This window comes from Puntigrus tetrazona, chromosome 3 (assembly GCF_018831695.1).
Source record: "Puntigrus tetrazona isolate hp1 chromosome 3, ASM1883169v1, whole genome shotgun sequence".
NCBI lineage: Eukaryota > Metazoa > Chordata > Actinopteri > Cypriniformes > Cyprinidae > Puntigrus > Puntigrus tetrazona.
The window spans coordinates 8392119-8398994 of NC_056701.1; the positions used below are offsets into that span (position 1 = coordinate 8392119).

The window sequence follows — 6876 nt, forward strand, 5'->3', positions numbered from 1 at the left end:
CTACTAACATCTTTCAGGCTATCGCTCCATCCGTCCTCCCTGCACTCACCCACATTATCAACAACTCTATCTCCACTGGTACATTTCCCTCAGCTTTTAAGGAGGCTCTGTGCTGCCCTCTCCTTAAAAACCCACACTTGACCCTGAGCTCATTGAAAATTACAGACCTGTGTCTCTCCTCCCATTCATGGCTAAGACACTAGAGCGTGTTGTCTTTAACCAAATCTCCTCCCATCTCTCACAAAACAATCTCCTGGACAGCAACCAATCATGTTTCAAAAGCGGCCACTCCACAGAAACTGCACTTCTATCGGTCATTGAGGCACTGAGACGGTCAAGAGCACAATCAAAATCTTCAGTGCTTATCCTGTTGGACCTGTCTGCTGCTTTCGACACTGTAAACCATAACATTCTCCTATCAACCCTCAGGCAGATGGGTGTCTCTGGAACAGCCCTTTGGTGGTTTGAGTCCTACCTCTCTGGTAGGTCTTTCAGGGTATCATGGAGGGGTGATGTCTCAGAGTCTCATCACCTCACTACTGGAGTGCCTCAGGGCTCAGTACTTGGGCCACTGCTTTTTTTCATCTACATGACATCACTGGGTTCTGTCATTCTGAAGCATGGCTTCTCATATCACTGCTACGCTGACGACACTCAACTCCATCTCTCCTTTCAACCAGACGATCCCACTGTTTCTGCACGTATTTCTGCGTAATCTCAGTCTGGATGAAGGATCATCACCTGCAGTTAAACCTCACAACAACAGAGCTCCTCGTTTTTTCTGCCAATCCCAACATACAGCACAAACTATCTTTTCAGCTAGGCTCGGCTACTGTATCCTCGTCTAGGTCAGCTAGGAACCTTGGAGTGATCATTGACGACCAGCTAACTTTCACTGAGCACATTTCAAAAACTGCTCGATCTTGTAGGTTTGTGCTGTACAACATCAGGAAAATCAGACCGCACTTATCAGAACACGCTACACAGATCCTCGTCCCAGGCACTAGTCCTGAGTAGACTGGATTACTGCAACGCCCTCCTTGTTGGCCTCCCAGCCTCTACAACCAGACCTCTTCAGATGGTCCAGAATGCAGCGGCAAGGGTGGTCTTCAACGAACCAAGGAGGCCCCACGTCCACACCCCCTCTTCATTAGTTTACACTGGCTTCCTATAGATGCCCGCATCAAATTCAAATCCCTGATGCTGGCCTACAGGACAATCACAGGCTCCGCCCCTCGTGCACTTACACTCACTAATTGAATCATATGTTCCTCCAGGTGCCTACGCCTGCAAACGAAAGGCGCCTTGCAGTACCTTCACAAAAAGGTGCAAAATCACTCTTGCGCACCTTCACCTGGTCTGTTCCTCGCTGGTGGAACGATCTGCCTGTCGCCACTAGGGCAGCAGAGTCACTAGCAATCTTCAAAAACCAACTCAAAACTCATCTTTTTCGTTTGCACTTGACCCAACATTGATAGCACTCTCTTGTTCTTCTCCTGCTCCTTCCTATCCTTTTCTTGTTTAATAAAAAAAAAAAAAAAAAAAGCCTTGTGTCTGCGTTAGGTAAGACAAGACCCCACTCAGAGCAGTTAAGCACTACTGCCCTTTTGCTGATATTAATTTGCTTCTATATGTCTACCTCATTTGTACGTCGCTTTGGATAAAGGCATCTGCTAAATGACTAAATGTAAATGTAATGTAATGTAGTAAGGACTCTGGCTGCTGGGTTTTGGACTAGCTGAAGTTTGTTTATTAAGCGTGCAGAACAAACACCCAATAAAGCATTACAATAATCTAACCTCGAGGTCATGAACTCATGAATTAATATTTCTGCATTAGAGAATGAAAGCATAGGTCGTAATTTAGATATATATAGAGCAGCCATCAAGTGATAGACTGTGTTCTAGATTATTATATGTGGGGTTTTTAGGTCCAATTATTAGCACCTCTCACACACACACACACACACACACACACTAACACTAACACTCACACTCACACACACACACACACACTCACACACACACACACACACACACACTAACACTCACACACACACACACACACACACTCACACACTCACACACACACACACACACACACACACACACACACACACACACACACTAACACTCACACACACACACACACACACACACACACACACTCACACACACACACACACACACACACACACACACACACACACACACACACACACTCACACACACACACACACACTAACACTCACACACACACACACACACACACACACACACACACACACACACACACACACACACACACACACACACACACACACACACACACACACACACACACACACACACACACACACACTCACACACACACACACACACACTAACACTCACACACACACACACACTCACACACTCACACACTCACACACACACACACACACACACACACACACACACTCACACACTCTACACACACACACACACACACACACTCACACACACACACACACACACACACACACACACACACACACACACACACACACACACACACACACACACACACACACACACACACACACACTGGTTCAGTCTAGATCTTTCTGTGGAATCAGGTTAAATCTCAGAACTGTCAGAATTAAGATATATAAATACATGTATGAACAGAATGTGACTGGATTATTCATTCATGTTTAAATATTTTATTATATCCATGTCACAAAATTCACAATTCAATAGTAAATATATTTTTAGCATCAAGTATTAGTGATACATTTTGATGTGGAAAAAATTGCTATTAATGATATAAACACTGTACTTAAATACACTTTTAAAGCCACCATAAGTAGCCAATATCATCATATCATATTTTATCATATTATATCATATATCAGATCATAGTAGCAGGAATGTTACAAAATTACATTTTAAATAATTTAATATATAAACTTATGCGCTACTACATAATACAATATACAGTGATACGCCAAAGTTTGTGCACCCCCTGTAAATGTTCATGATTTTCTTTATAAATCATTAGTGTCTGGACAAGACGTTTAGTTTAATATCATACAGGAGACAAACAGTGATATCTGAGAAGGGAAATAAACCTGATATGATTTATGGAAAGTGTGCAAGAATTATTTAAACTAAATTAGCCATGTGCGTAAATTTAGGCACCCTTGTCATTTTATTGATTTCAATACCTTTAGCACTAATTATTAAAACTCAAAATTGGTAACCTCCGTGACCCTTGACCTCCACACAGGTGAGTCCAATCATGAGAAAGTATTTAAAGGAGGCCAATTGTTAGTGTTTCTCCTCTGTGGCAACATGGGAGCCTTAAAACAGCTCTCAGAGGTCCAGAAAACAATGATTGCTGAACGTCACGGTTTAGAGGAAGGATACAGAACGCCTCGGTTTCAACTGTGAGGAACATTGTGAGGAATTAGAAGACAAGAGGCACAGTTCTAGTTAAGACCAAGGAAAATCTCAGATAAGACGAGGATGGTGAGAAGAGTCAGAGTCAAACAACTGTTCAGCGCTCTTTACACGAGGAGATGCTGTATGGACGAGTGATGCAGAACAAGCCTTCTTCTGCACACGCCACAAACGGTGTTTAGGTATGCTAAAGCACATTTGGACAAGCCAGCTTTATTTTGGAATAAGGTGCTGTGGACTGATGGAACTAAAATAGAGTTATTTGGGCAAAACAAGGGGCTTTACACATGGAGGAAAACCAACACAGCATTCCACGAAAAACACTGGCTCCAGAAAGACAGGGTGGAGGTTCATCACGCTGGGGCTGAGAGGTCAGTGCAGGGACCGGGAAGCTTCTCAAAGCTGAGGGTCGCATGGATTCCTCTCAATATCAGCAGACTCTGGAGAACAATGTCCAGGAATCAGTGACTACGCTGAGGCTGGATCCTTCAACAAGACCACGACCCTAAACACTGCTCAGAATCTACTGAGGCCTTCATGAAGAGGAACATGTACAACGCCCTGGACCCGTCTCAGTCCCCAGACCTGAACATTACTGAAAACCAGAGTGCTTTAAAGCAGGCTGTCCATGCTCTGAAACATCTCACCTACTGAAGGCTCCAGAACCCAGACTCTGACTGGAAGCGTCTAGAGGCTGTTACTTCTGAAAGAAAGAGGAGGACGCACAAAATAGTGAGTTGTTTTTTCTTTTGTGGAGCTTAAATATACGCACATGGCTAATTTAGTTTAAATAATTCTTGCACACTTTCCATAAATCATATCAGGTTTATTTCCTTCTCAGATATCACTGTTTGTCTCCTGTATGATATTAAACTGAAACTTCTTGTCCAGACACTAATGATTTATAAAGAAAGAAAATCATGAAAATTTTACAGGGGTGCACAAACTTTGGCGTATCACTGTATATTGTGTCTATATTCATTATATATTAATCATATATTTTAAAAAGAATGCTTTTATTGTATTTTCAGTGTATATTGTGTAAGAAAGGTTTGACTTGTACTTCGAAAGGAACTAGCTGTTTGTTAGAAGCACTTTTTAGTTCATGTTCAGTGTTTCTTCTTAAATAATGAGTATTTCCTGCTAAATTAAAGCACAGAAATAGAGCCTGTATAGAAGTGTCCTCAAACCATACATTTATATACATCTTAATAAGAGGAAGTGGAACTATATAAAATGAGTCTGTGATTCAGCAGTTACTTCTACATTATTAAAATATATTTTGCAAATATTAAACAGAAGTAAAACATCCGACTAGATCTGCAAATAATAATGAGTTGTTGAGACATGAAGGTATCTCCTGAGATTCATCACATCACAGAAAGATCAGAACAAGAAGAAACTCTTTAAATCACTTTAGATCAACTCAGAAGTTTTCATTTTTATTTTCTTTAAGAATCAGAAAGGTTTGTTGTTCAATAAATCAGTGTATTATTCTGAATCCAGAAGATCCTCTGAATGATGCTGAAAATACAGAAATCAATCACACTTTAACATGAAGAGATGATTTAAACTAGAATAATACTGAGCAGTTTTTACGAATAAATGCAAAAACATAACACATCAGTCCGGTGTGTGGAGGTTCATCACACACACACACACACACGCAGCGCAGGTCAGGTCTCCCAGCCCTTGCCGCCGGGCTGCGTCGGAGCCGGAGCCCCACGAGTCCCGCCACCTCCTCGGGCCCTCGCTCCCCGCGGCCGTGATAGAGCTGGTGCAGACGCCGGTGCAGACGTGTGCTCTCCAGCAGACACAGGTACGAGCTCGCCGCGTGAAGAGCCTCGGCCCGCGCACGACACAGCTGAGCGCCCGTCACCTGAAACACACACACACACACACACACACACACACACACACACACACACACACACACAACAGAGAGAGAGAGACACACACACACACACACACACACACACACACACACACACAGGTCCGGTGTCAGGCTCACACTGACTCACTGGTAAAGCTTCAGGTGGAAAAACACAGTAAATCAAGCTTGTGTTTCTCTTCAGGGTCAGGGTTGCCAGGTCTTTACACTTCACAACAAAACACACACAGTTTGCTGCTCAAAACTCACCCAGAAAGTAAACTTTATAGTCCCCTACACAAACATACGCTCAATAAAACACAAAATCAGATTATACTCAGAAGGGTCATTATTACCGTTTCTATAAACATCGGCGTGTATTTAAACAATAAATGTTTTTTTGGTTTTGCTAGTAATTATTAAATGTGTGGAACCTAAAACAAGCATGAAATGGTTAAAAGCACGGATCAAATGTGAGCTTGATGACGGCGTGTTAAGAGTTAACTAATAAAACACTGCTTAACTAACTGTTCAGAAACTAGTTTAGCTAATGAAACAGTCTTCAATAATTCAAACAGTTATTTATATTTGAATATTATATGATGCATTTATTTTACACGTCTATGCGTTTTTTTATACATAGTTTCTTTTTTCACTAAGATTTGATGCGGTGACGATTCTGTGATAATGACGCCGTCGCGCAGTGATGACGTCAGAACGTCGCACGTCTGCGAGAGGTCTGTTAGAGATCGGTCGATCTGGAAAACATCTGCTGTCGGTCTGGAATACACTTAAAAACACCTTAAAGAAACCAATCCCCGTCGACCTGACAGAGTCGTCCTATAGATAGACTGCAGAAACAAACAGCGGGAGAAATCTCTCAAATGAACGCAGACGTCTCTGAGATGCAGGTGAGTGGCCGAACTGGGAATGATCTGGCAACACGGATTATCACGTTACCCGGGAAACCCGAGCACCTGGCAACCCCGGGCCGCGTCTCAACAAAACAGCACGTTCTTCATCAGATAAGACACGTTATACGTCACGCGTTCAAAGTGCGTTTGATCTAAGTTTAGCGAGTCGCTGTTTCTGTGTTTCATAATGAAATTATTTCAGTGAACCCCAGAGCAGAGTTTCTGACCGTTCGGTCCGCTCGGTTCACGCGGCGAGCCGGTGTCGGTTCCGTTACCTGGTTCTTTCTGAACTGCTCCAGCACATATTTATACAGCGGAGTGTTTCTGTAACCGGAGCCCTTGGCGACGCGGATCTCCTTCAGCAGCGCGCGACAGGTCACGGCCGCCATCACGACAGACAGCGCGAGCCGAGCAGACCGGAGCAATCGATCCCGGAGCGATCGTCTGCTTAATAACGGAAAGGAAATAGAGCTAGAATCAAATAAACAGATACATTTGAAAGTGGAAATAAATACATAAAACGAAATTATACACATTTAACTTTTCTTTGCATATTTATTTATATATTAATTGAATAATATTTGTTTGTACATTTCTTTATTTATTTCTCGTTCCAGCAGCCTTGGTATTCCATAAAGCTAATCTTTAG

The 6876-nt window shown here is 42.6% G+C and overlaps 1 pseudogene; it reads right to left on the minus strand.

The window, feature by feature from the left end:
- Positions 1-4848: 4848 nt before the first annotated feature.
- On the minus strand, positions 4849-6653 carry LOC122333063 (annotated as a pseudogene).
- Positions 6654-6876: the final 223 nt, after the last annotated feature.